Source organism: Myotis daubentonii, chromosome 9 (genome assembly GCF_963259705.1).
Source record: "Myotis daubentonii chromosome 9, mMyoDau2.1, whole genome shotgun sequence".
Lineage (NCBI taxonomy): Eukaryota > Metazoa > Chordata > Mammalia > Chiroptera > Vespertilionidae > Myotis > Myotis daubentonii.
In genome coordinates, this window is record NC_081848.1 from 82,053,078 (window position 1) to 82,080,422 (window position 27,345).

General features: G+C 65.0%; 2 protein-coding genes across 5 annotated transcripts in view; one reads left to right on the top strand and one right to left on the bottom strand.

Annotated features, from left to right (window-relative positions):
- MACROD1 (mono-ADP ribosylhydrolase 1) overlaps window positions 1–27,345 on the top strand; it is a 128,998-nt gene that overhangs the window by 46,368 nt on the left and 55,285 nt on the right. The gene's annotated exons all lie outside the window — the stretch shown is intronic.
- FLRT1 (fibronectin leucine rich transmembrane protein 1) overlaps window positions 1–27,345 on the bottom strand; it is a 61,971-nt gene that overhangs the window by 10,468 nt on the left and 24,158 nt on the right. Inside the window, exon 2 of the mRNA XM_059710288.1 lies at window positions 2,498–3,374. The gene's annotated coding sequence lies outside the window, so the exon portion shown is untranslated. The remainder of the gene's footprint in view (window positions 1–2,497; window positions 3,375–27,345) is intronic.

A 27,345-nucleotide genomic window follows, 5' to 3' on the forward strand; every position in this document is an offset into this window, starting at 1 on the left:
CTGACTGTGCAAACCCTGCCTCGAGAATGCAAACTCCTACCACGTTCTGTCTTATCCATGAGCCTCGCCCACAGCCTGGCCCAGCGGGTGCCCATAAACATCTGTGAATGGATGAATGCATGGATGGGTGGATGGATGGATGCATGGATGGATGAATGCATGGATGGATGGATGGATGGATGGATGAATGCATGGATGGATGGATGAATGGATGAATGCATGGATGGATGGATGCATGGATGGATGGATGAATGGATGGATGAATGCATGGATGGATGGATGGATGGATGGATGGATGAATGGATGCATGGATGGATGAATGCATGGATGGATGGATGGATGGATGAATGCATGGATGGATGGATGGATGGATGAATGCATGGATGGATGGATGGATGGATGGATGGATGAATGCATGGATGGATGGATGGATGGATGAATGCATGGATGAATGGATGGATGGATGGATGGATGGATGGATGGATGGATGAATGAATTCGCCAAAAGGGAAGCCCTAGAATCTGAACCCCAGGACCTGGCAATAGGAGAGAAGAGAGAGGCCGGCCCTCCGACCACACCGGGAGGTAACAGAGAGCCCGGGGCCTCCACCATGGGGCCCCAAGAGGCAGAGGGCCTGGTCTGAATTGTGCAGCCGACACAAGCCCAGGCCTTGGACTCCATGTCCATTGCTCCCCCCTCCCAGTGTCTTACCTGCCCCTCAGCTAGGGAGGCCCCACCCTAGGAGGGCGCAAACCCAAGGCAGACCCCTGCTGTCCCCTCATCTCCTCTCGTATGGGCGACCAGCCTGGAACTGCCCAATTGCAGGTCCCCCTCCAGGCGTCAGAGGCCGGCCCCCCTTTCTTAGAGATGGCCCCTCCTCTCACTCCCACAGATAGCACAGGGGGAACCCTCTCTCAGGGCTGGGGAGGGAGAGGACCTCGCAGATCATCGGCTGTTCACAGAGGCCCAGAGAGGGGACGGACGGGTCCGGGGCAGAGAGAACCCTCCAGCAGCTGTGGACAGCCCTCTCCCTGCCCTCCTCCTCCGGCCTTGGCACCGCCTCTCAAGCCCTTCCCAGGGGGTGGGCACGGGAGGCGATGATGGACAGTGTCCGGCTGAAGCAGGGTCTCATGGGAGCTGCTCTCCCCGCCCCCAGGGTGTCAGCCCCTCCGGCCCTCTGGGGTCAGACCAGGGAGTGGCAGTAAATGGCCAGCCTGAGCGCCTGCTGCACCCCGGCCCTTCACAGACCCCGGCCACGCCCTGCGGAGCCTGGGCCTCCGGTGCACAGAGGGCAGCGCACTCAGTGAGGGGCCCAAGGTCACGCCGCTCACACCTGGAAGGCCAGCCGCCAGCCCACGTCCGATGGGCTGCCCAGCCCATTTTCGAGGCAGAGCCGGGCACGGAACAGGTTCTCCATAAGTATTTGGGGTACAGGCCTGGGGGACCATAGCCAGCTGCCCCCTCCCGTCCTGGCCTCAGCCCCAGGGATGACGCCCCCCCCCCCCAACCCCTTGACGGGGCTGGGAGGAAAAGGGGGACAAGCATCAGGGAGGCAGTCGGGCAGGGGCCAAGCTCAGGCTCCAGCCGGCCCCGCTGCTGGGCTGGCACCTCCACAATAAATAACAGCAAATAGCCCATCCACAGGGCATCTTTCACGCTGGTGGCTAATAACACACTATTAATGCCCCCGCAGACGGCGCGCTCCACGCCGCGCTGACGAATGTCCCGGCCCGGAGCCGTCATAAATCAGCCCCTCTCCTGTGGAAGCGCGCGCGGAAGCGTCATTTTCCATCTTGTTAATGAATTGGGGCTTCCCTGCCCTGCCCAGGGCGCCGCCTCCGCTCCAGGTTGCCAGGATTTGTGTCTGGGGAGGCTTGAGTCCTCCCTCTTGGCCTCTGGGGATGGGGAGACAGGACAGGACCCTGCCCCCCAGCTGGCCCAGCCCTGGCAGACCTTAGGGGTCCAGGCCTGGGGATCCCAGCCAGCTGCTCCCATCCGTCTTGGCACTCACTGCCCTCCTGGGGCTGAGCCGGGAGCCGAGCAGGGGCTGCCCAAAGGCCAGAGGGAGCGGGGCCTGGGCTGGGTCCTCCTCGCCAGCACTGAAGCCACCAAGGTTCTGCTCCCCGCGGCCTCGCTGCTGCCCCCTCTGGGCAGAACTCAGAGGGGCTCAAAGCGAGACCCACGCGCAAGGACAGGTGTGCAGCAGGTGACTCCTGAGAGACCACTCCATTGCACCTTGGGTCCACCCACCCTGGGACAGAGCCCACAGCACGGGGCCACCAGGTAGCAAGCGAGCCCTCCCCTGGCACGCAGAAGTGGCCAGCGGCCTGCACTACATGTGTGTGTGGCTGGGAGAGCTACGGAGCTGGGGAGCTCTGTGCGGCCCCAGTCTGACCCGGCCGGGGAGGGGCGGGCCAGCTGTTTCTCTGTATGCCCTCCCTGGGCACCGGGAGCCCCGGGCCTGCCTGCACCACCGGGGCCTTCCCATCCGCCTCACCTCCTTTGCTGAGCCGCTGGTCTGGCTGGGATGGCCGCTCTGGATGCCGCTCTGGATGCTGTGCTTGGGTCCAGGTGGGCCTGGGCCACGCTCACATTCCGGCCTCAGCCCTGGCACTCGGGGTGCAGACCGCAGACCTGGGGCGCTGGGGGCAGCCCGGCGTGCAGGAGGAGGCCCTGTGCTGGACTCTTCTGGGCTCCTCGAGGTCAGGCGGGGCTGCGGGTCCAGAGCAGCATTCTGCACGGCCTGGGCCCCCGGCGCTGCGGGCCTCTCCCCGGCGGAGCCCCGACTCCCGTGCACGGCCTGCGGGTGTCCTGGGCCCCTGCGCCCCAGGCATGCCCTACGGCCCGGCGCCCATCGGGGCGGGCGGTGGCCTCTTGCTGCCTCTTTCAACTTGTGCCCTTTGTCTGCTGGCCACCACCTCCTCCAAAAGGCTTCCGCGTGGCTTTTACCCCCTTTTCTTTACCGAGGTCTTTATTTTTTTAATCCCTTTAAGTCACTTGGCAGGATGGGTTCCCGTGCAGGGAGCGCTCTGCTGAGACAGACGAGAGGGAGCCGCTCTCCAAAGACGCGGTGTTCTGCCACTCGGGCTGCGTCTCCGTCTCCGGGGCGGGCGGGAGTCCATTACCCGCGGAGGAGTTCAGATGCGCACGGCGGGCTGGGCGGTGACATGTGCCACAGAGCTGTCAGGCCCACCGGCCGTCTCTGGGAAGATGCTTGGGGGGTGGGGGCTCGGTCCTGCTTGGCTGCCCCTGTTTGCAGAGAGGTTTTCTCGCAGGGAGGCGGGGGCGGGGGTGAGGGTGGGTTATTCCTGCTTCACCTCCTGGGCTTGTCTGTCCAAAAAGGGGTCCTCCTCACCCACTCCCTGCCTCCTCACCTGCCAAAAGCAAAGGAAGCGATTACACCCTGGAATTAGGAGCCCCGGGGACAGGCTGCTGGGGCTGCGACCCCTCTGCTCCCATCCATCCCTCGGCACCCTGTTCTTGAAGCCACTTTCCCACGAGCTGCGAGGGCCTCCACCGCCTCCCTTCTCTTCTCAAACCCAGGAACACAGCCCCTTCCCCAGAGCCCTGGCTCCCCTTTTCCCGGGTGGGGGGGAGGCGCGGGAAGGAGAGAAAGGAAGTCCTGAGAGAGCCTGAGGCTGCAGGGGCCCTGCCCCAGCCCAGAGCTCCGCTCCCCCAGCAGCTGGACCCCACGGGGCCCGTGGCCTGGGCTTCCAGAACGAGCGCTGCCCTCCCGCTGCCCCTGGCGAGCAGGAGCATCAGGGAAGCTGCGTCCCGGCCTCCCTCCTGAGCCACCGGCTCCCCAGGCTGGGGTCAGGGCTCCGCGCCCCACCTGCCCTTCCACAGTCCTGGGGGCAGGGCCGGCTGTTTGCAGGAATCCCAACAAACCCACAGCCTCTCACTGGCCTGGCGCTGCCCGCCGCCCGCCGCCCCGGTGCCCGACTCCCCCTGCAGGAGCCCCTCTTTGGAAAGTGCTTTCATTACACATCTGAGTGTCAGCTCTGGTTTGAAATAGGATCCAGATGGGCTCGGCTGCATCTGGGCACTTGGCTTTGTAGGGCTGAAGGTGGCTGGTTTGAGAAATGCTCATTGTCAGGGGCTGTTCCCAATAAAAACGAATTTTCAGGGCATGTGTTTTAATAAGCCCAGAGCCCGGACTGGGGGGCGCTGCCCACGGGGCGCCCAGCCTGGCAGGGCTGCACTCAGAGGGGCGGTGCTGGCCAGGCGATGGGGCCCACAGGATGGGGCAGGTTTGGGGACAAGCTTCCCCAGGAGCAAGGAGGTGCCGAACTACCAAGCCGCGGGGACAGCAGGTGTGAGCAGGAGGCGGAGTGGCCCCAGGAAGGGGCAGGGTGGGGGCTGGACAGGAGGGAAGATGAGGACAGAGCCCCCTCGTGAGGGGTGACGCTGGGCTCCAGTGTGGGCTCTGATCGCTGCCGCACCCGTGTGATTTCATCCAATTATAAACGGTAATTTCTCTATGGAAGCAAGAGATGGAAAGAGTCCAATGAGGTCATCTGCCCCCTGGACGAGGCGAGGAAACTTTTATACCGTGGGGGCCGGGGGGGGGGGTACGTGGAAGCAGCCGCTGGTCCCCCAAGACGGAGAGTTCAGAAACTATGAATGCAGGAAGGCAGCTTCACCGGCTGTATCAGGCCCTTCCCACAGCCCTGGGGCCGCCTGGGGGGGGGGGCGGGGCAGTGGCCCTGGGGCCGCCTGGGGGGGGGGTCGGGGCAGTGGCCCTGGGGCCGCCTCGGGGGCGGGGCAGTGGCCCTGGGGGCGGGGCAGTGCTCTTGGGCAGCCTCCAGGGCCCCACAAGGCCTGGCCCTGCCTGGCCCACCCACCTGTCTCCACCACTTTCCCCCAAACCCCACGCTGTTCCCGCTCCGGCAACAGCCCACCTAACCTCACCCCTCACCTCCTGCCTTGGGTGGGTGGTCGCACAAACCAGCAGTGGCACAGTATCTCCAGGGTCAAGGAAGGGACTGCTCTGCTTGTCTGAGACTGCTCACTGAGACGTGGCCGGCTCGGTGCCTTGCACACAGAAGGTGCCTAATTAATGAACTCCCCACGGTGCTTCCTCATGTAGAAAGCCCAGGGTTCAAGCAGAGCCCTGGCCCATCCAGCTGTGTATCTCCTGGGTCTGCCCTCCCTGCTGTCCCCCCTTCCCCGCTGCCCCTACCCACGCCTGCCCCATGGTCCTGCAGAGCTCCCCGGGAGCCAGGCGTACACATGCCCCAGACCCCACAGGGCCCACGGGGTCCTGACTGCTGCCGTGGCCGAGGGGTGCCTCTCGGTGTCGGGGCGTGTGTGTTCCCAGGTCAGCTTGGAGGTGGGAGCTTGTTGCACGTGTGGGGGCACCCGGACGCGGGTTAGCCTCCTAGTATTCACCGGGCGGGAACAAATGTGTAAGTGCGCCCTCTGGCGGACACCTACCGGCCGAGCCGTGGAGTCCCCAGTGGGCACACGGCTGGATCGAGTATGCGAGACCACGCAGTGAAGACGAAGTCAGCGGTGGCGCGTGGACGCTCTCTGTGGCCAGTCAAGTTGACCAAGGACGAGATGAACCTGTGGGGCCCCAAGGGCTCAGCCGCCCGGGAGCCGTCTCTGGCCCCCGCCTCCTTGGCCAGCTCCTGGGCACTCCCCCCAAGAGGCCACCTCCGCTCACCCCTGCCTCGCCTCGCCTCGCCTTCCCCCACCCACCGGTCTCTGCGTTCAGGTACCAAAGAGCCATTTTTTGGGTCAACGGAATAAAAGCTTCCGTCTGTAACTGCTCGAGATGCCCGCACAGGCTCACTTTTTGCTGTAGTAACATCACAGCTGCATGGGAAGAAATCTGAAAGCGGGAGAGAAAGCCAAGTGCACGGTCCCACCTCTCCACACCGCGGCACTTCCCGCGGACAAAGGGCCCTTATCCTTTTCCAGGTCATTCCTGCTTTGCTGTCGTCCCTGTGCCTGGGGACAGCCAGCGTGGCTGGCCGGGCAGGGAGGACCGCCCCCATTGTGCAGGCGCAAAGGGGACTTAAAATAAAAAGAAGGGACTTGTCCACGTACGACCAACATGACAGCCAGGCCTCAAACTCTGGGCCGGTTCCCTCTCCCTGCACGATGCCAATCCCAGCACAAAAGAAACATACAAATGCAAGGCGGGCCCGGGGCCCACTGCACTGAGACGTTCTGTGTCTCTCCTAAGGTCCTCTCGTATCCATCCATCCCTCCATCCCTCCATCCATCCCTCCATATACCCCCCCATCCATCTCCCCATCCACCCATCCTGCAGACACGTACTGAGTCCAGTCATGCTCCCAGCACCAGGCAAGACGCTGGGGCCCAACGAGGAGCCCCTGTCCTCGGGGAGCTTGAGGTCCCGCAGAGCGGCCGCTGGCTTGCCAAGGGCCGCAGCGGGAGACACATGGCATGATGAGGGCCAGAAGCCCCATCCTGCCAAGCAGGGGTGAGTGAGGGCAGGAGAGGCAGGGTGCGGACCCCAGGGGCTCCCTGGGGGAGGTGACGCGGGCTGTGGTTCTGGTCCCCGACTCCCATGTCCTGGCAGTCACATGGGAGCTCGGGGGCGCACTAGAATGGGGCAGGTGCGGCCAGTCTCCTCCGGACCACCTGTCCGTCTTCCAGAGCCACCCCCGCCCTTTGGACCTCAGGGCTTCCCCGCCATGGAAACGCTCTCCATCGTTACAGCTCCTGGCTGCCTGAAAGATCGCTCCTCGCTGATATTAATTCTTATATTAGCAATTAGCCCTCCTGCTTCATTTCAACCTATGGCTCTCAGGACGGGTTTTTATGTGCGCGTGATTAATCAGACGCCGAGGATGAGCTGCTGGACACCAGGTGGGCTTTCCGGCTGGAGACTCAGCCAAGCGGCGTTTTAAATGAGCACCTCGCCGGACACGTGCAAAGGGGCCTGAGTTTAGATTCCTGTACGCAGGTCAGAGCCGGCGCGAGCTCGGAGACCCGGCGTTTGCTTTCATTCTGGACTTCCAGGTGGAGGTCAGCATCTGCGTCTGACCTTCCGAGATGAAAAGGCTCTTTGTGCCTCCGACCCGCCGTTTGTTCCGTGGCCGCTGGCTTCCTCCCAGGAGGCTGGCCGTCCCAGGGCCTGTTCGCGTCCCCTGCAGGGCGTGGGTCACTCCTCCGGAGCCGGCATGGCCCCGGGGGCTGCCTCGGCCAGGGGCCCTCTCTCCGGGCAGGCGCAGAGGGCTGGGGCCGGAGCCGCAGGGCGGGGGGGCTGTTCCGTGTGGAGTGCGGACTGATCCTGTAACCCGTAGAGGGTGGAGTAGGAAGCACTTTCAGGCTGAGGGAACAGCCTATGCAAAAGCTCAGAGGTGGGAGGGCTTTGTGAGGTGGGAGGGCTGGTGTCCCACAGCGCTGGGTTAGCGGAGGGCAGTGGTCTGAGCTGAGGTGGGAGGCGGGGCTCTGGCCTCGGGGAGTTTTGAATGCCCAGCAGAGTGAGGGCCTCTCTTCATACTGAGGGAGGTGGGAGCCAGCACAGGTGCCTGGGCAGGGAGGGCATGACCCTTTGGAGAACTGGAAGGTGCCAGGGTATGTGGGAGGGGACCAGTGGCAGGCTGGGACCGTGTCCCCAGGAGGAGTAGGGGCCTGGGCCGGAGGGGAGGGAGCCATGGGTTGAGGGCAGGGGCTGACTCGGAGGCCTCCCTGCAGACAGGCCCGGGGCTGTGTGGGTTCCCTCCCCTTCTCCTGCCAGCACTACCAGGCAGGTTCTAGGTGCCACGGGCAGGGGCAGCTGGAGGCTTGCAGGGGGGGGGGGGGGGCATGCTGGAGGCTCCAGTTCCTCCCTCTGCGCTGGCAGATGAGAGGCCCTACCCTGCCCCCCTCTCACTCTCTCGGGCCCCCAGGCTTGGCACCGCACACAGCACCCACGTGGCGGGTGAGAAGGGAGGAGGCGAGAGAGCCTGCAAACTCGGTGTGAACCCTCCAAGCCTCCACGCTGCTAATTAAACTGTTTTCTGACAAAACCCAGACTTTTGGGGCTGGGTGTGCGAGCAAGTGTGTGAGCCAGTGTGTGGGCGGCTGCCGGGCCCGCAGGCCTGGACCACTGCCAGGGCCCACCCTCAGAGACAGGCCTCGGGGAGCTGGGTGGGCAGTGCCCGGAGCAGGGGAGCCAACCGCTCAGGGACCAGGGGCAGCTCTTCTCAGCCAGAGCGTCTCCGGGAGAACACGTGGGCCCTCTGCCAGGACGGATGCCCTTCCCTTCCCTCCACGTGAGGGCTGGAGCCAGGGCCTGGGGAGCAAGGCAGCTCCCAGCCAGAGGTGGCAGGGAACCCGGCCGTGCCCCGTGCTGGGCTGGCAGAGCAGGCCTGGGGCCCACGCAGCCTGGACTGTGGGCACCTGCCTGCCCACTGGGCCCAGAGCCCCTTCCTTGCACTGACTGCGGGGTGTGGGGGCCTGGCCCTACCAGTTTAGGGCGCTGCCCCCACAATGCAGCCGAGTAATAGAAAGGCCACCAGGTGGGCACCGTCGCCCCAGGCTGCAGCGGGACAGAGCCAGCCCGGGCAGCTGGCACCCTGAGGAGGGGCAGAGGGGGCGTGGCGCTCCCGGCCCTCCCAGGCCTGCCACTCGCCCGAAGGGAGGGTACGGTGGCCCGGGCCTGCCTGAGCACGGTGGGGCCCAGGAGGGGCAGGCCTGGCCGGCTTTGGGCTCAGGCTCCTGGGAAGGAGGCCGCTGGCTGGCCGGGCCCCACCCAGCAGGGCCGTCACTCCACTGCTCCCAGCACAGGCCTGTGGCTAGCCCAGGGGCCTGAATGATGGCGAACCTGGTGCCACCAGCGAAGGCCCAACCTTCCGCAGGAAACTGGCCTGCTTCTGCCGGCAGAACCGTGGCTGTGGGCTCTCACCCCGAGCCGCTGTGGGCAGTGGGAGCTGGGAGGCAAGACACGCGGTCCCTCCTGAACCCTGGCTCTGCGCGCTCACACGGGCCTGCCCTCCCTCCGTCCACTCCCCTCCGTCCACTCCCCTCCGTCCACTCCCCGGCCTCAGAGTCTTTCAGGAGCCCTACATCATGGGTGCCAGGGTCCAGTGGGCACCCGGGGACCATCAGCACCCTGGCCAGTCTCTCTATTCAAAAGCCAGTCCCCAAACCTCCCCCACTGACCACACCAAAGCCACAAGCGGGGGATTCCAGGCCACGCACCTGCGTCCTCCCAGTTGCCCAGGTGCGGCTGGCGGAAGCTGCCTTTCTTCCAGAAGTATCCCCATCTCTCCCGCCAGCTGTGCCAGCCGCGGCCCCCAGGGCCACGCGCCCTCTCGGCCGGCTCCCCGCCCCCCTGCACCAGCAGAAGCCGGTGCCAAGGGATTTTCGCCTCCGTGTTGGGAATCTCCCTCCCCTCCCCTCCTTCCCGTAAACACACACCCCAGCCCAGCGGCCAGGCCAGACTTTGTTAATATTTACAGCGAGTCGCTCAGGAAGCTATTAGCTTCCTTCTCTTATTGCTAATTGAAAGAGGAGAAAATGGTTGTAACACTTCAAAAGGACTTAAAGGCAGCCCGAGAGACCGAGAGACCGCCTGAGTCGGGAGGAAGGGACAGAGAGAGAGACCATTTTAAATAAACAAAGGAAGCCCACACCTCGCGAGGGTGGGCCAGGGCCTGCAGAGGCGTGGCTCCCCTCGGAGGCTGGCTCGCCAGCGGCCGCTCGCTGTAGATTTTCCTTTTCACTGGGGAGCCCGCCGCCTTAAGGAGCGAGGAGCGAGGGGGGAGGAAAAGTGTTCCTGGGGCACTTCTGTTAATGAGGAGGCTCTCTGACGCTGCAGCAGGCAGGCGGCCCCTGCTCCTTCGCTCTGGAGCTGGGCCTGGCCTTGCACGTGAGCTTCCCTGACCTGCGGCCACCCACAGGCACGCGCCTCCCCGGCCCGGGTCCAGGCCCCGGCGGGGGCGTGACCTTGGGGACCTCGGTTCCTCGTGGCCGCCAAGAACAGCCAAGGACCCATGGCCACCGTTGGGGGCACTTTCTGAGTCCCGCTAGAGGAGGAGCTGGACGCCGGCATGGCCAGGCCTCTGGCCTCTGCGGTCGCCTCCCAGCCACTTTCCCTGGAGAGAAATGATGCGGCCGCACAGCCAGCTCCCGGAGTCCGCCCGGGCTGCAAGCGACCAGACGGCTCAGCGGTCAGACAGGGGGGCTTCCCTCCGGAGCCTGCCATTCGGCTCTGGCTGAGAGTCCGGTCCCCGGGAAGCCTTCTCTGCGCCCCCCCACCCCACCCCCTGGGGCGCCGCCCTGCAGCAGCCTGGTCTTGTGCTGAGAGCTGACGGTGCCAGGCTGATGGTCGGTGGGCTAGTGGAAGAGGGCGCACTGCACATAAAGCCGGTCTTCCCCGCACGACCCGCCCCTCAGACCAGCTGGGCCCCACGATGCACAGCCACCCCGCAGGGCAGAGGCCCAGGGCGCGAGAGGCCAGTGCAGGGAGGGCGGGGGCGGGCTGTTCGGGGGAGAGAGGGACCCTTGGTGGTTGATTTTTTTGTGTTTTTAAAAAATAGGTTTTTATTGATTTTGGCGAGAGAGGGAGAGGAACAGAAATAGAAACATCAATAGGAGAGTAACCTCATCAATCGGTGGCCTCCTACACGCCCCCTACTGGGGGTCGAGCTGCAACCCCGGCATGTGGGTTCCAACCAGTGACCTCTTGGTCCACGGGCTGACGCTCAATCGCTGAGCCACACCACCGGGCGGTGCTCGGGGTTTGGGCTGGCTGGCCCAGGGGAGGCCCAACAACCAGAAGGACCAGGACAGATGAACCGGGAAGGGTTTAGTTTAGGGAGAAACCTGTCACGGGCAGAGAGGCCCGAGGCTGGTCTAGGCTGGCTCTGCTGGGGGCACCCAGGCCCAGGCTGGACGGGGACGGCCACGCGGCAGAGAGGTCAGATGAGGCCCTGAGGGCCTGCTCCTGCGGCCACGCTGTGCCCCCTCGGCTGACCCCACTCAGCCTCCGTCCTCCTCCGTGGGGCTCCCCCAACCCCTGCTCCTAAGCGCAAGGACTGTCAGCAGCAGTGACCACCACCATAGCTACGTGGCTGAGTTCCGACAGGGCCCAGGCACGCAGCGCTGAGTGCTGGCTGTGGGAAATAATACAGCAGCAGCCGCAGCCGCGACCATCACTGCCCTGAACCCCAGACACGATTATCACCGTTTCAGTTTCCCCCCTAAGGGGCAGAGCCTTTCAGGAGCCGCCCAAGGTCACCGCGGGTCCACCGCGGAGGCTGATGCTCCCTCTGTGCCCACAGTGGCGTCACCTGTGTGGCCGGGACCGAGGGCTGTGCTCAGACGGGCGGGAGGCCGCGGGCGGGAGCCCCCTCCACAGGCTGCAGGCACATTCGCACGTTAAAGGCTCTGAGAAGTCCTGTCTGGATCCCCGTTTAACTGTTCGCTCCGGGGGTCACCTGCCAACCTCCCGCGATTTGCATGTTCTTCAAAATATGCTCTGGGGGGTGCCTCCCGATGTCCACACAGCCATTTAGCCTTTGGTAAGCGCCTGCTGCGTGCCGGGCATGGCCCTGTGCCGGCGACACGCAGGGGTGAGGACAGGCATGCCCCGGCCCCGTGCTTCCCAGCACCTAGCTCAGAGCCTGGCACATAGTAGGGACACACACCCTCCGCTAATGAGGCCCCAGATGAGAGAGGGAAGGGATGGGGTAGATAGCTGGGTGGGAGCCACAAGTCCTGGCCAGATGCAGGCTCTGCCCTGAGCCACCCCATCTCCTCCTCCTCCAGTCCTGGACCCGATGCCAGCCCCTCGGGCCACACCCAGCCTCAGCCTTCCCCGTGGCAGGGAGGCCCACCACGCCTCCATGCTGGGTTGGAGCCCTCCGTCCCCTCCCCAGGGCCCCTGCCAGGTGCAGCAGCTCTTCCCCACCAGCTCTGTGGTCCATCTTGACATTCCTATCACACCCCCAGCCCTGCCTGGAATACTAATTCTCCAAGACGAAACCATCCGTGTTTAATTTTTTTTAGAGCCAGGCAGAAAGAAAAGACAAGAAAAGGGGAGGCCGTCCGTGGGTGGAAGTTGGAGCCCTCCTCGAAGCTCTTTTCAGAGCCACTCTGGGCAGCTGGCATTGAGAACACGCGATGCCAGATGCCACTCTGGGTGGTCACACTGTCCCTGATGAGGGCCAGGGAGGGGTCAGCCCTGGGCAGTGCCAACCCAGGACAGTCACACTGCCCCTAAGTAGGCCAAGGAGGGGGTGGCCTTGTTTTCCAGTAGGTGGGGGGGTGGGGGGCAAGGGAAGGGGCCAGGCTGGCCTTCTGAAGACACCAGGGCATGCCAGAGGTCTGGTTTGGGAGGGCTGTTTCTTTGAGGCCCTTTAATGAAGAGTGTGCAGCCAGGCTACCTTTGTTTGCAAGTTAGGTTTCTGCCCAGCTCCTGTCAGATGGGGCAGGGGCCGCGTGGGAGAGAGGGCTGCTGGACAGGCGGGAGAGGGGCCATGCAGGGAGCGTGCTTCTGTGCTAGATGACCTTGGACAAGCCCTTGACCTCCTGGGGCCTCAGCTGCCTCCTTGAGTGCTGGGATGTGGCCACAGGGCCAGGAGGGCTGTTGCGGGAAGAACAGGTGGCTAACAGCCTGGAGTCAGAGGTCTGCGGGGAGCAGGGCGCCTGCACCTTAAAGCTGTGTTGCTTGGGCCAGTGAGCTGCGTCTCTGAGCATCAGGTATCTAGGACGGTGACTGAGGGAAGTGCTCTCCGAGGCCTGCGGTGAGGATCAGAGGGACCGGGGGAGCCCCCTCAGGACCAGCTTGGCGGCTCCGCACACAGAAGTCAGCTATTGTTACTATAACCCGCGAGGCAAGCCCCATCAGTGAGCCTCTTCCCTGGGCCCCCGCCCCCCAGCCCCAGGGCCTGGGGAACCCCGCTCCCCCCTCCCTCCCACGGCCCCTCCCTCTCCCCAGCCTGGCTGACAGCTTAGCTTGGTGCCACCTCCCCCCAGCATCCCAGTTTAACGTCCTCGGGCCCCCCAGAGGGAAGGATGAAATTGTAACAGCAGGAAACATGACAGAACATGAAACATGATGAAATCAGCTGCGTAAATTATGAAACCAAATCACAGCCGGCTCCTCTGGCGCAGGGCAGCGCTGGCGGATGCTCTGCAGGCTGGACACCCCTTACCCGGCCTGGGAGTGTCAGCCAGCGCCCTCCTCGGGCCCTCTCCCTCCTCCCGCCTCCTCCTCCAGGCAGCCCGCCCTGCCTCAGTGAGACATCACCATGGCGTGATTTCTGCTCGAGAGGTAGCCCCCATCAGACCCCGGCCAAGAGCCCCGAGGGCTGGTCCCTGGCCCCCCCCCCCGCTCCCCCAAGCTCTTCCTGAGCGCTCAGGCCCTGCTTCTCTGGGCCCCAGAGACAAACCCCTAAGGCTTGGTGGAGAGGCCCAGTGCTGCCCCCGGGCCCCACTTTAGTCTCCTGACGCCTCTGCCACAGGATGTGGGTCTGGTTGGTGGTCAGGACGAGGCCTGAGCTGCCCACACTCTAGCTGCCCGCCCCCTCCCCGCCTCCAGGGATGCCCACGGCCTCCACCCTCTGCCTCCTCCCCGTCCCCACCCCCAGAGCCTCAGCCACCTGTGCGCGCAGAGCTGGTACAGGGAGGGCGACTCCCAGCAAATGTGGTTTTTGTGGCCGCCTCCCCTCTGCTCCGGGGGCTGCGTCATAAATTATCATCGACCCGGTGCCGGCCGGGGCTGGAGACCAGATGGGGAAATAAACCAGCGGCTCGATAACTGTGCCCTGCCGCCCGAATTCACTTATTTGTGGCTTTCCTACCCCCTGGAAGCGCGGCCATGAATAACTGCTGACCATAGGCTCCTGGGCTGGAAACACCTTCGGATGCGTTTCCGAGGACGGCCGGCCGGCGACCTGCGCCCCGCCCGCCCTGCTGGGTCCTGCGCCCCCCCCCCCCCCGCCCGCCCTGCTGGGTCCTGCGCCCCCCCACCCGCCCGCCCTGCTGGGTCCTGCGCCCCCCCACCCGCCCGCCCTGCTGGGTCCTGCGCCCACCCCACCCGCCTGCCCTGCTGGGCGGGAACTGATTTCCCCAGCGGCCTGTCCTGTGTGCAGAGAAGGAACCCGGGGCTCGGAGATGCGAGGCCCTTGCCCAGGGCCAGGGGACCCGCAGGTCCTGGTATATCAGGGGCTTTCCCAGTTTGGGCACAAATCCCAGGCCACCTGGTCACCCAGCCGTGGTCTCACAGCTGAGACACAGCAGAGTCAGAGGGGACCCTGCTCTTACCGGGGTGAAACGCCACCCTCTGCACCATCACCCGCCCGCGTCCTTCCAAGGCTCGATGGACTTGGGAAAGCCGGGCAGCTGAGCCCTCAGGTCGCTGGTCAGCCTGCTCTGGGCCAGGAGCCTGGCTGTTGGTGACCAGAAGGGCCCGGGATCCCTGCTTCCAGCTGGCGGGGCCACCGGGGGCCCCGCAGCAGCTGGGAGGGAGGGAAGAGAGCCAGGTGGAGCCTGGGTTCCCCCGCTGCGTCCCGCCCTTGCTGGCCACCCAACCCCCAGTAACCACGGCCTCCCCAGCCCCGCAGGGCCCCCTCCCACCACTGTGACCTGCCCCTTCACGCGCTCTGACCCCTCCCTGTGTCGCGCCAGGAAGTTCGAGTCTTTCTCTGCCTGCAGACCCGTTTTGTGGTCTTACTGACCCGGTGAGGGAGCACGCGCCCCACTTCACCGAGGCCACGCAGACCCAGAGAGACTGGGTGACTCCCCGCGGGGCACACAGCTGTGGTGAAAGCAGCCTGGCCCTGAGCCTGTGCTGATGGGAAACTAAACTCAGAGCGGAGACCGGGAGAGGCTCCCTGCGAAGGGCTGTGCACCTGGAGCCGCGGACGAGAGGCGGTGCCATCGAGAGGCAGCCTTCACAGGCATCCCGCGCACGGGGCACAGTGCCGGGCTCGTGGGCACCTGCGAGAGGGATGCTGGGAGGGGGCACAGAGGCCAGGGGGCTGGCATGGGGGTGTCGGGGGCCGAGGTGAAAGCAGGAGGCTGAGCTGAGGCCTCCGGGGCGGGAAGCTGGGCAGCTCTACCCAGGAAAGCGCAGGACGAAGGTGTCACACGCGGCCCTGGGCAGTGGCCGTGCTCCCAGCTGCCTCTGCAGGTGAGAGGAGAGGCCACCTGTTGCCAGGGCGAGGCTGGTGGTTGCTGAGTGCGGCTGCCTACCTGCCAGGCTCCCCTCGGCCCGCGGGGGCCCTCCTGCCTCCCTTCCCCAGGCGAGGGGCCCGGGGCCTCTCGGTCTCAGAGGGGCAGGACTGGGGCTGGACGGGCTCCTCTGCCCGAGTCCCCACTGCCCTCCCCGCCCGCCTGGCAGCTGAGCTCCTGACGCAGGGCCTCCAGCTCCTGGTTACGGCTCCAGGGCAACCACCTGGTCCCTCCCCTGGGGAGGCAGCAACGCCATGGACTCACCTGGAGGCGTCCCCAGGTGGCTCCACTTTATTTTTGCCAAATACTCTCTGAGTAACAGTGTCCCCCGGGCCCTGGCGTGCGGGCAGACGACTCATGGAGACCCAAGTGCCCATGAGAGGAGCAAGAGGAGGCGGCCAGGAGAGGCAGCCGGTGACAGGGACCAGCACTAACGGGGGACCTGCTTGTCTGGCCACTCTGGGCTGTGATCTCTGGCAGGGCCCTTCCCAGCCCCGCAAGCAGCTGAGGAGGCCAACAGAGCCCCCCCCCCCACACACACACACACCTCCAGGCCTCTCCACCTCTTCCTTGCCTCAGAAATGAGGAACCGAGCCCTCCACCCCTAGGAAAGTGGCCAGTGGATCCAGCCACCGCATCCAGGGCGTGGGAGTGAGGCCGGCCGGACGCTGGCGCCAGCTGTGCCCGTTCCAGTGGGAGCTCCTGGCCTGGGACCTGGGTCCCTGCCTCCCGGCCCTGAGCCCCAGCGAGGGGGAGACCCAGCTCCTCCAGTTCCCAGGGAACGCGGCCTGCTGGGTGCGAGCCGGATGCCCGGAGCCCGCCCTGGGCCCAGGTCCTCCCTATCGCCCTGAGCAGGGGCCTGGGGAGAAGCAGGAGCTCGGGTACAGGCGCTGGCCTGCCCCGCAGCCCTGGCAGAGCGCCCAGCTCTGGGCACCACCGTGAAGCTGGGGCTTCGGGCAGTGCGGTGCGCCTTCCTCGGACCCGCACACCCCGCCCGCGTCACTGCGCCGCCGTGTGTTTTACTGCCTTCGGTCCCCATCGGGCTGTCGCTCACTGCTGTGCACGGAGGACTAAGGCATTCGGTGGCGGAGGTCGGGGTGGCAGCCGAGGCCCCCGGAGGGGCTGTGTGAACAGGCCAGCAGGTGGGATGGCCAGGGCAGGGGGTGAAGGGGAGCGTCAGCCAGGAGACGTGGGGGCCCGGGGTGGGGTCTTGTATGGAAAGGTTCTCTGGCTCCCCCCGCCAGGCCCCAGCCACGGAGGAGGGAGGGCAGGTCAGCTCCTGCAGGGACTGGGGAGGCTGGCGGCTCCTCCCACACTGTGCTGCCGGCTGCAGAGCCAGGGCGGCTGCCCGTGCTCCACCAGCCCCTGCCTGGGGCTCTGCCTGTCCCTGACCCCTCAGAGTGTGGGCGTGAGAGCCTCCCCCCGCCCATTGCACACGCAGCAAACTGAGGCCGGAGAAGTTAGGAACTCCCTGAGCTGGCCTGTCTGGGAAGAGGGGGAGCTGTGGCCTGAGCCAGGCCTTCCTGACAGAAGAGCCACCCATGGCCCCCCTGGGCCTCTGGCCGAGGCCTTCAGGGCCGCCAGCTTCTACCTGGACTGCAGGCTGGGTCCTTAGCCAGCCCCAGTGTCCGGTGACCAGGGGGACCCCCAGGTCTGTCCGTGCACGACTGTCCCTCTCCCCACGGTAGGCCGGCCACCGTGCCCACGGTCACACGGAGCATGAGGCTGTCCCCACACCGGCCCGGCTGCAGCTGGGGGCGGACCCAGGGGGAGGCAGGGGACGGACCTGGAAGATTGATGACCTGGGTTAAAATTTAATTTGGGTGGAAGGTCCCGCCCGCCAGCTGAGCTGGCTGCCCCAGAGAAATGGCCCGGCCCCCGCCAGCTCCTGCCCGCCAGCCCAGCTCGTGCCAGCCTTCCCACCCCTCCCCGGAAGGCAGGCCGCCGCGGCCGCAGAGAGATCGCAGCACTGAATTCGATTTGGGGTGGGAGCCGCGGGCTCTGAGCCTTGTTTGCACTTCAGCCCCAAATTGGAGAGGACAGGATCGGCTGTGCGTGGGCCCTGCCTCCCTGCGGTGCCCAGGGGCAGCGCTGCCGCCAGAGGAGCCCTGCCAAGGCCCCTGGCCCCCTTCACTGGGGAGGTGGCCCTGGGCATCCCACCCCTCTGCCCAGATAGGCCCCACCCAGCTGCCCTCTGTCCCCAGCACCCCGATCCTCCCTGGGGCCAGACACACTGAGGGACCTTGTGCAAGCGAATGCACCTCTCGGAGCCTCAGTTTCCTCACCTGTAAAATGGGACCTATTGTTATTCGCCGACATCACAATATAAGGAGGGCCCTGCACGTGGTCCCCCCTCCACCCCTAATGTCATGGGGCAGCAAGGGGCTCACAGAGCTGGGGAGGGGTCTTTCTGTTCCCCACCAGGGCCAGGGCATCACCTCTTTGGACCTGGGGGTGTAGCTTTGGGCTCACGCAGTCTGGCTGGATGGGGAACAATGCTGGGGTCCCCAAAGCAAGGGGTAAGGAGGCCAAGGCCGAGCCCTGGCAGCCCCCGTGCACAACCCTGCTTCCTCTTGGCTGGTCCCTGCCTGAGCAGCCCTGTCACTGCTCTCACCCCCGCCGCCACGTGCGGGACCCTCCTGGGTGCTTTCCTGAGTGGGCACGGTGCACCCACTTTACAGACACAGGGCAAGTCCAGGCCCTTTGACCCGAGAGCTCAGGCTCCTCCCGTTGCCTCAGACTTTCCTGCCACCTCCCAGCTGCTGTCCAGCGTGTGGGGTTGCAGAGAGGAAGGGAGCTGGGCCTGCTCCGGCTCGACACACGGTGGGGTGGAAGATGCTGAGGGTGCTCAGGACAGGAGCACCCCCAGCACCCTGACGCACGCATGTTCGAGCACGGGCGCGTGCACACTGAATCCAGGCCCAGAAACAGCCGTGTCACCTTTGGAGGCTGAGTGCCTGCCGCTGGCTGCTCTGCCCAGGCCTGTGGCCCTTAGCCACTCACACAGAGCTGGGGCCAAGCTGTGGAGGGCACAGGTTCCTCTACCCTTCAGTCACCTCCCGGGAACCCAGGGTCCTTTCTGACCCCCGGGACCCGGGAGCCGCCCTCTGCTCTGGTCTGGACGGGAGGGCCCTGTGCCCTCTTGCTTGGGGACTGAGCTCTGTTCTTGCAAGTGCTGAGCTAATCCTCCCAGTGCGCTCACGAGGAGGACGGATTAATGTGTCAACATATTTGCGTTGTAACAGGAGCATCAGGGTCTGGGCTGTGAGAAGCAAGCCGCATATGAGGTGCCCTCGCAGGCCCTGCCAGCATCGGCCACACCCCCTGGCACAGGCCCTCCCCTCCCCCAGGGCCTCCTCCTGCTCAGGGGTGCCCCACCCCAGGCCCCACGTCTGCAGCTGACTCACCCTTGAGGTACCAAGGGAGCTCCCCCCCGCCCCCCCACACACTTGAGAAGGGCCCAGAAATAGCACTGCCCACGCTGTCGCTGTCTCCCACTCCCAGCTCTGACCCCATCAGCGTCGCCCTGCAGCCTCTCATTATTTACTTATGTATTTATTTATTCCCATCTCGTCCTGAAGGATTAGTGGCAGCTTACAGAAATACAACTTAAGAGGAGGGAGTGCGCTGGAGCGGAAGAGCCCAGGCTCTGAGGGGGCGGCGGGGGGAGGGGGGGTGGCCTGGGTGCAGATCCTGATCTTCACCTCCCATCCCTTTACCTCCGCGGCCTCGGTTTCCTCGCCTGTAACAGGGGGCTGCTGGGCCCACCCAGGGGAGTGCGAATGGGATGAAATGAGAAACACCAGGGAACGCTGGGCACCTGGGAGGTGCGAACAGCACACGGTGCCGTTGTGTTTGGGAGAGAATAACGGGAGAAAGGAGACAGGCAGGACAGGTGGGGGCGGGAGAGGAAGGTGGTGCGGGAGCAGACACCCAGCCTTTCTCAGAACCGCTGCCTTCGGGTCCCGTGAAATCTGAGCTGAGGGAAAGCAGCCAGGGCAGGGGTCTCGGCCTTTTCAGATGCTGGGGCCCAGGAACCCCCAGTTTCCTCCTGGAGGGGAACCCTTTGCATGACACCCCAGTACTCCGCCTGCTCCTTGTGGGGTGCCCAGAGCTGCAGGATGGAGGAGGGCAGAGGTCTGGGGTTCCAGGCCCCGGACCCTCTCCTCCCCTCCCACCAACCGCCTACACCCAGAGGAGGGGTCTGAGCCCTGACCTCTGAGCCTCGCCCGGAATCTGACCCCCATGGCCTTGTTCACCCCCAGGACCAGCCCCCATTTTGTCCCCCAGCCCATCGCCTCCCCCAGAGGGAATTCCCAGCCTGCCCTGAGTGTCGCCTCGCTGCTACACGGCATCCCCTTCTGGCTGCTCCCAGCCATCAGCTGCTCCAGGCCCCCCATCCCGTCTTCTATGGCCTCCCTAATCCTCCTCCTCAGGGGGGCCTCCTCCCTCTGATGCCGCCTTTCAGATTTACACCCGACCACCCCCCAGCTCCCCTGCACTGCTGGGTCCCCGGGCCCATCGGCCGGAGCTTGGCCGCTCCGTGTTCTGTAAACATTTGGAGGATGATGGATGGATAAGGGGCCCATTCCTGCCGGGCTGCCAGCCGAGCAGCCTCTCCACAGCCCATGGCTTCCCTGCCAGGGGAGCCGTGTTTGCGGGCAGAGTGCCCCCGAGACAGGCAGTCAGTGCTGCGGCCGCCCCCCAGGGCTCCGGGGGGCACAGGCCTCGTTCACGCCGCTGCCCACCCAGACAGCTGCCCTCCTGGGCATCCCTGCGAGGCCGCCGAGGGAGGCCGGCGGAATAACCAGATTAGCCTAAGCGGCTCCTCTTGTTTCCTGGCGTAATTGGATTGAGGCCATGTGTCGGTGCAGCTGCATTTAATATGTAATTCTGAGGCCGCCTCGCCCCGAGAGCATCACCGCAGACGGGACTGGGCGGGGGTGGGGGGGGTCGGAGGGAGAGGAGGCCAGGGTGGGGTCTCACATCTCCGACCTGTGCAGAGACCCAGCATGTCCATCTCCCTCCACAGGGCAGTGTCCTTCAGGGCAAGGGGCATGGCTGTTCTGCCAGCCTCTCGGGTTGGGCCGGGGGCTGGGTGTGAGGAAGGAAGGGAAGGGCTGTCTCCGACACCCACATGCCAGGCACACGCGAGGGCCCTCTGTACGTAGCTGTGAGCCAAGGGCATGCCCGGGGAAGGGAAGGCCACTCACTGAGCCGCCACGGGACTGCCCAGGCCTGGAATGTGGGGGAGCCTCTGGGAGCCCGGCCGAGGAGGGCCGGAGGAAGGAGGCCCCGCTGAGCCAGAACGAACCCCCCCATCCCCCGGGAGGCCCTAGCACAGACTCTCAGGCTCCTGGGTGGGGGTCCTCCCTTGGCAACGCTGGCCCAATGCTAGGCGACCGCGAGGTGAGGGGCAGTGACACCAGCTGGAGCCCCCCTTCCACCTGAACTTCAGAGACCAAGGGGCCAGGTGGTGTGTGCATGCCAGCGTGTCCATTTGTCTGTGAGTGTGTGCCCATCGGTGTGTCCTCATGTCTGGGCTGAGCGTGTGTGTGTGTGTACACGCGCGCTGGAAGCAAGGAGTCCCTGTGCCCCCACCTTCCCGTCACAGCCTGAAGCCCAGCCACGTCTCCACGAATGCCCATCAGCACCTGATCCGGAGGCCAGGCTGATGGGTCTTTAACGACCAAGAAGCTGAAAAACAAAATCAAGAACTGAGCACAGCTGAGCAGGGGGAGACGGCAGGGCAGCCGGCGACAGGGACCTTGATCCCCAGCCTTCCCTCCAGAGGCACAGCCCCAACCCGCCGGGCCGGCGCTCCTGGCTGCCCTGGCTGCCGGGCAGGGCACCTGCTGGATAGATGGCGCCCTGGGCCTGGTGTGGCTGTGCCTGTGCAGCCGGCCCCTCTCGGAGGCTGAGACCTAGCTCAAGCACAGACCAACTTCTCCCTCTTCAGGCCCACCCTGGGGTGAGGGCACTGGGCTGGGGTCTGTGGACCCCTCACTCCACCTTCCCTCCCACCGCTCCCCATGGCTGGAGGGCCTGGCGACAGCGACCATCCATCACTCGGCCCTATTTTCAGGAGGTGACAGCCCCGCTGTGGAAATTCTCTCCGTGTGCAGATCCCTCCCACGTGAGGCAGTCTTAGCCCCGAGCCAAGCAGATGAGCAAGGCAGGAGCATGGGGAGGAGAGGGCGAGTGGGGGGGCGAGTGGGGGGGAGCATGTGGTTGTGACCTGCAGCAGGCACCTGGCAGAGGGGCTGCGGGCAGCCTGGGGTCTCTCCTCCCGCCTCAGGAGCTGTGTGGATTGTCACTGCAAATCAGGACGGGAAGGGACCAGAGTCCAGCCACCGAGGGCAGAGGGCAGTGGGGTCAGACACTCCATCCTCTTCCTCCCGTGCCCTCAGCTTGAGCCTGCCTGTGGTTCTGCCACCTCCCAGCTGGGTGGCTTTGGGCAAGTTACTTAGCCTCTCTGAGCCTCGGTTTCCCCATCTATAAGATGAGAACAATAACGGATGATGACGAAGATCCAAAGAAATGGAGCGTTTCATGTGCCAGGCTTTGGGTGTGCCCAGGGAATGGTTCAGACCCAGGAGACTCTATCCACATGGGGTGCTGGGGGTCATGGGGAGGGCGGGGCCGAGGGTCAGCCGGCAGGTCCCAGCCTGTGTAGAGGGCCCAGGATTCCTGGGAAGGCCCTCGCAAACAACGCCGAGATCCCCCCTGCCCTCAGCCCTGCAGGTGCCGGGGGCAGCGTCTGGGACCCCACACCTCCCTTTTCAGCCCAACCTTTCATTAGCCTCACTCCCTGGTCGAGAGGGAAACCCCCCCACAAACTGGATTCTGGGGCCTTGGGGCAGCCCCTCCTTTCCGGGTCTCAGTTCCTCCATCATAAAAGGAGGCCACTGTCTTGATCCAGGTGCATAGCTAGTTGTGCATTCTGGGTGACTCTTCCTCGGTGGGGGGAAGAACGGGGTGGGGAGGGGCATTCCCCCAACATCCCTCCACCCCAGGGGTAGTCATGAGGGGAAGGTGGCCGGCTGGCCCCTGGCCCTCGTACCCGGCCTCCAGGGCTCTCCGGTAGTCAGGGCCCTGCCTTCCCTCCCCGACTCCCAGCCCAGCCAGTCCTCTAGCCCCAGAGCCCAGAGGTGGCCGGGCCGGACCCAGGTCCCAGCTTTGGCCTCAGCGAGGTCCCGGGCTGCAGGCCACCCCTCCTGGAGCCCAGGGCTGGGCCGCTTCTGGGCTCCTCTGCGGAAGCCGCAGTGTTTTCCCCGCCAAGGCCCAGCTTTCACTCCCCGAGGACCGTGTTTAGGAGGCGAGAACCCACGCGCGCGCACGCACTCACACACCATCTGATGCGCCAGACCACACGGGCTCCCGGCCCAGCCGCAGGCGCACCGCCCTACGTACTGAGCCAGGCCAGGCGGCCTCGGCACGGCACTAATTTTGAGTTAATAAGTTGATGAGTGCCACATGTGACCTCAGTGAATCCTCGCCCAAACCACCCGGTTTCGTGCTGTCCATCTTACGGATGAGTAAACTGAGGCTCCGGGCAGCTAAGGAACCCAGCCAGAGCAGAAGCCAGAAAGTGTCAAGTGGGGTTCAAAGGCAGGTCTCTGGGACCCCGGCTCTGGCCTGGGCTGCCTCAGAGGAGAGCAAGGGTGGGCCTAGGGGCAGTGGGGAAATCTGCAGGGGCCGGAGAACAATGGCCGGGAGACAGCCCACTGGTCACAACTGGACGCCATCGGCACACACCAGGGGCTCCGTCCGCATCACACAGCTCCGGGGGCCAGGCACGGTGCCCGTGGCCCTCAGAAACCTGCGGGGGGCTGGGGGGGTTCTCTGCCCGCCTAGGGCTCCCTGCATGTGGCCAGGTATCGGGGGCAGGAATAATACGCTCTGAACCACCAACAGCTGGGCCTACCCCTCTGATGCTGACGGGGGGGGGGGGGGGGGCTCTACCCCTCGCTGGGCCACAGGACCTTCATAAAATGGGGCAGATGGAGCAGTAGGGGGGTCTTCACTTTAGGGGGGCTCGCCCTGAGAAGCTGATCCTCTTCCTGGAATATGACCCCCCAGACATTCAGATGTACATGGAAGTCCTGGGGTCCCCAGACCCTGAGAAGGCAGGTGAGGGACCCCTGGACCACACAAGGGATGAAGCTGCCACAGGAAGCAAGAAAGAAATAGGACCCCACATTCCAAGACTGCTCCCTCTTCTTGTTCTCCGAGTGCTTTAGAAACCTGAACCCGCTTAATCCTCAGGACAACCCTACGACCGGGCAGGGGTGAGCGAGAGCCCGGCACAGAGAGGCGGAGAAACCTGCCTGGAGCCACACAGCGGGAGGCGGCACAGCCAGTGTCTAACCCAGCAGCGGCGCTAACCGCGGCGCTTCACTCCCACGGCGGGTCCCGAGTGTACGGTTCATCACTGCGCTTCATGACATTCAGAGACGCCGCACGTGTTTTCTCATATTTAGCTGGTGTCATGTAATTATTTTAATTCAAAACAAAAGACGTGGATCAGCTGGCCTAACTTTAGCTGCTGGCATTCCTGCACGGAGGGCTTCCAACGGCTGGCCCTGTGCACCCCCAGGCCGCTGTCCCCACACCTGCCTCCCGGGGCCCGGCCTGTGCAAGGGTGCAGGACCACCCCTCCATCTCGGGACAGCGTGAGGCCCTGCGCCCCCCGCCCCCCGTCTCCCCGGGCCCCAGCCTCCGCCCGCCTCCCCTCGCCCCTCCTGTGGCTGCGGCGGGCAGGGCTGAGCAGGTTATGAGTTCAGCAGTCGATTCGCGCTCACATCATCGTGTCTGCCGGGAGGATTTAGTGCGCGGCAGTCGGTCAATAGTGCGTTTGTTTTGTTATCGACCGGCCAGCGCACACAGGAGCCGGCCAGTCCCCTCGGCTGCTCGGGGCTCTCCGGGCTGCGGAGCCCGGCCCTGGACGCGCTGCTTGGGCAGGTTGGGGGACTCCTTGAGGCCCCTGCCACTCCCACCCCTGCACCCCGCCCGGGTGAGTCCCGACTCAGGGCCCCCGTGGTCTCAGGACCCACAGGCCCCGGGGAGGACCGAGCGCCCACACCTGACCCCCGGGCCGCCTGCTTGACAACGGGCCCTGGTCTCATGGCGACACTACAACCACCCCACACGTGGGGAGACTGAGGCCAGAGGGGTGAAGCGACACAAGCAGCAGCTGGAAGAACAGGAGTTTGCAGAAACAGGGGCTGCCTGGGAAGCTGGCCAGGGACTCCCCTTGGCCCCTGCCCAGCCCGACCCGGGTCACACCAGGCTCCTGGGAAAGGCAGACACAGGTCTCCATCCCCGACTTCACTCCCTGAAGCAGAGCTCAGTGCTCTGGGCCCAGGGATCCGGCCTCGGGGCACCTTGCCCACGTGCACCCCCCCCCCCGCCCCCGCTGCACAGCCGGGTGCTGGGTAGAGAACGGGCTCGCAGGGCTCAGGGGAGGCGGGGCTGCTCTCGGCGGGGAACCAGGGGAAGAAGGGGAACGGCCGTGCGCGGCCAGCACAGAGTGGAGGCCCGAGGACTGGGTGACTGTCCTCTGAGCAAAGAGCAGACAGGCCGTAGCCACACCTGGAGGGTGTGGGCCCGTGGGCACCCCTTCCCCGACGGTGTCCCAGGCGGGTCCCCCTCACTGCTCCTCCCTCCTCCCCCACCTTCCTCATGGAGAAAGAGCCAAAAACTATTATTGTTCACGCCTCATCTCCCGCCAAAGTTATTAAATTTCATTCCACGAACAAATAAATCCATTTTTATTGCAGCGGGAGGAGCAGGCGGCGGTCTGAGTTTTACCTTTTTTATTTTTCAAAGTCCTGTTAAATCTGCCCGGATCAGCCGGGCAGCCGGGGCCCCAGCAGGCCGGCACCGGGTCAGTCCTGCGTTTCCCTCTGCTCCCTGGCGGCAGCGGAGGCCCACCTGCCCCACGGGCCACCGAACCCGCCACCGTCCTCAGGTGGCCCCCCGACGGCCTGCAGGAGCTGGGGGCTTCCACCAGCCTCCTGGTTGCTGGGCATTTTATAGTTTTTAAACACTTCCTGCACGGTCATCTCACCCGAGGGAAACGGAAGCTCAGGGAGGCTGGGGGAGAACCCTCGCACTCAGTGCGGGGGGGCGGGGGGGGGCTCGGAGAGGGAGGGCTGGGCTCTGAGCACCCATCTCAGTGGCCCCACTTGGCGCCGGAGGAATTCGGTTCCCATCTCTGTCACCTCCAGCTGTGACGCTGAGCACACGGCCTGGCCCCTCTGGGCCCCTTGCTGACACCTCTGGCCCCCCCAGTCTCCTGGGCCCCCCGCTCTGCTCCCATGTGGCGGGACATTGACGCAGTCCTCAGGGTCAGGGTAGCACTCGCCTTCACAGCTGACGTCTGGGATGGGCGCCCAAGATAAACCCTCATCATGGCTATTTTTTCTCCCTCAGCCATTTGCTAAAGACGTAATGACTGTCAATTAGAAGCCTGTTGCGTCTGCAGCGCCCGCAGCTCACAGAGGTTTCCCGTGAAACCCCGAGATCATGCCGGGGCCCCTTCCACACGCGCACCCGGCTCTGCTTGGGCCCCTGTGGGGAGGGGACCCCCCCACACCCAGGATGGGGTCAGGCCCTGGCAGCTGCCCCACCACAACTGGCCCCACATCTCGGGGAGCTGCCTGGGTGGGGAGAGCCCCTCACCTCCCACTCAGGCTCCCGGTGGCTGCGCTCACCCTGAAATCCATCCCTTCCTCCAGCCAACCTCGCGAGCCCAGGGAGGCTGCCCGCCCCATCCAGCACCCCGCGGCACCCCACACCGACAGCCGACGGCTGCGCCTGGGCCAGACCTGCCAGGCCTTCCCCTCCAGGTGCAGTCATCCACCCGGGGGTGCGGGGGGGGGGGGTGGAGCAGGGGCAGCACCCCGCACCTTCCTGCTCTCCCGCCCTCCACCCCTCCTGACCACCCTGCGGTCCAGGCTGGGCCAGGGGTGGTCGGCCCCACCCTCAGCCCACACTGCAGCTCCATCCTGCCCCCTCCTCCGCCCCCTCCCTGCACTGTTCCCTGGGGATTCCTCCTTTTCTCTCTCCCAGGCGGATGGGCACAGGCACCGTCAGGAAAGACAGGTCTAGCCCTGGTGGGAGCGTTGTCCGTGCGCCAAACGTTGCGGGTTCGATTCCTGGTCAGGGCACATGCCTGGGTGGCAGGTTCAATCCCCGGTCGGGGCGGGTGCGGGAGGTGGCTGATCGATGTTTCACTCATACATCGATGTCTCTGTCTCTCCCTCCCCCTTCCCGTTTCTCTAGAATCAGTAAAACATACCCTCGGGTGAGGTTTGAAGGAAAGAAGAAAGAGAGACAGGTCTAGATAACGTTGCCAATGCTGTGTGCTGGCACCTGGGACCACTCCCAGGCCCAGGGGAGGGAGGGTCACATGGGTGCCCACCTCCTGCCAAGCCCCGAGTTCTGAGCACCAAGGAAGCCCAGACCAGAGGCAGGAGGTGGCACCCAGGAGGCAGAAGGAGCCAGCCAGGATCCCTGCCAGTGCTGCTGGGCGGGAGGGTCCCTGAAGACAGAGGGTGGGCCAGGCGGGTACTGGGTGGGGGTGGGGGTGGGGCCGCCGGGCCCCAGCGCCCGATGCCTGGTACCGAAGGGGTTCCTGGCACTGCCTGGAGGCGCCATGTCACCTGAACAGAAGGCAGAGCCCTTGCCAACACTCCGCTGCTCCCCACGCGTGCGGCTCCTGCCAACGCAAACGCTGTATCTCAACGCCATTAATTTACATTTTGATTCGACTTTCTTAATTTTACTTCAACTTCGAGCGACTCCGGTTTGAGAATCATTTTAATGTATTTATCTGCGAGGCAATTTGTTAAATAACCCCCAAGACTCGGCGGTTTTCCGTTCTGCGCTTTTATTGCGAGGCGGTTTTCGATCGAATTAGTTGTCAGGGTCCCTGAGCGCCCTGTAGCGGGGATGAGCTCGCTGCCTGCCCACTCGGAAGTCGGGGACGCTGCTCAATGGCCCAGAGCAGGAAGTGCTGCCGGCTCCTCCCGGGCCCCTCGGTGCCCATTCTGGGGGTGCACAGGCGGCACAGCAGGAAAGCGCACGGCTCTGGGGCCACCCCCGTTCCCAAACTGGGCTGCGCCCGCCCGACCCCCAGGGGCGAGTCCGAGACTGTCCTGTCTGGGACCGCTGGCCCCAGATGTGCACAACACAGCA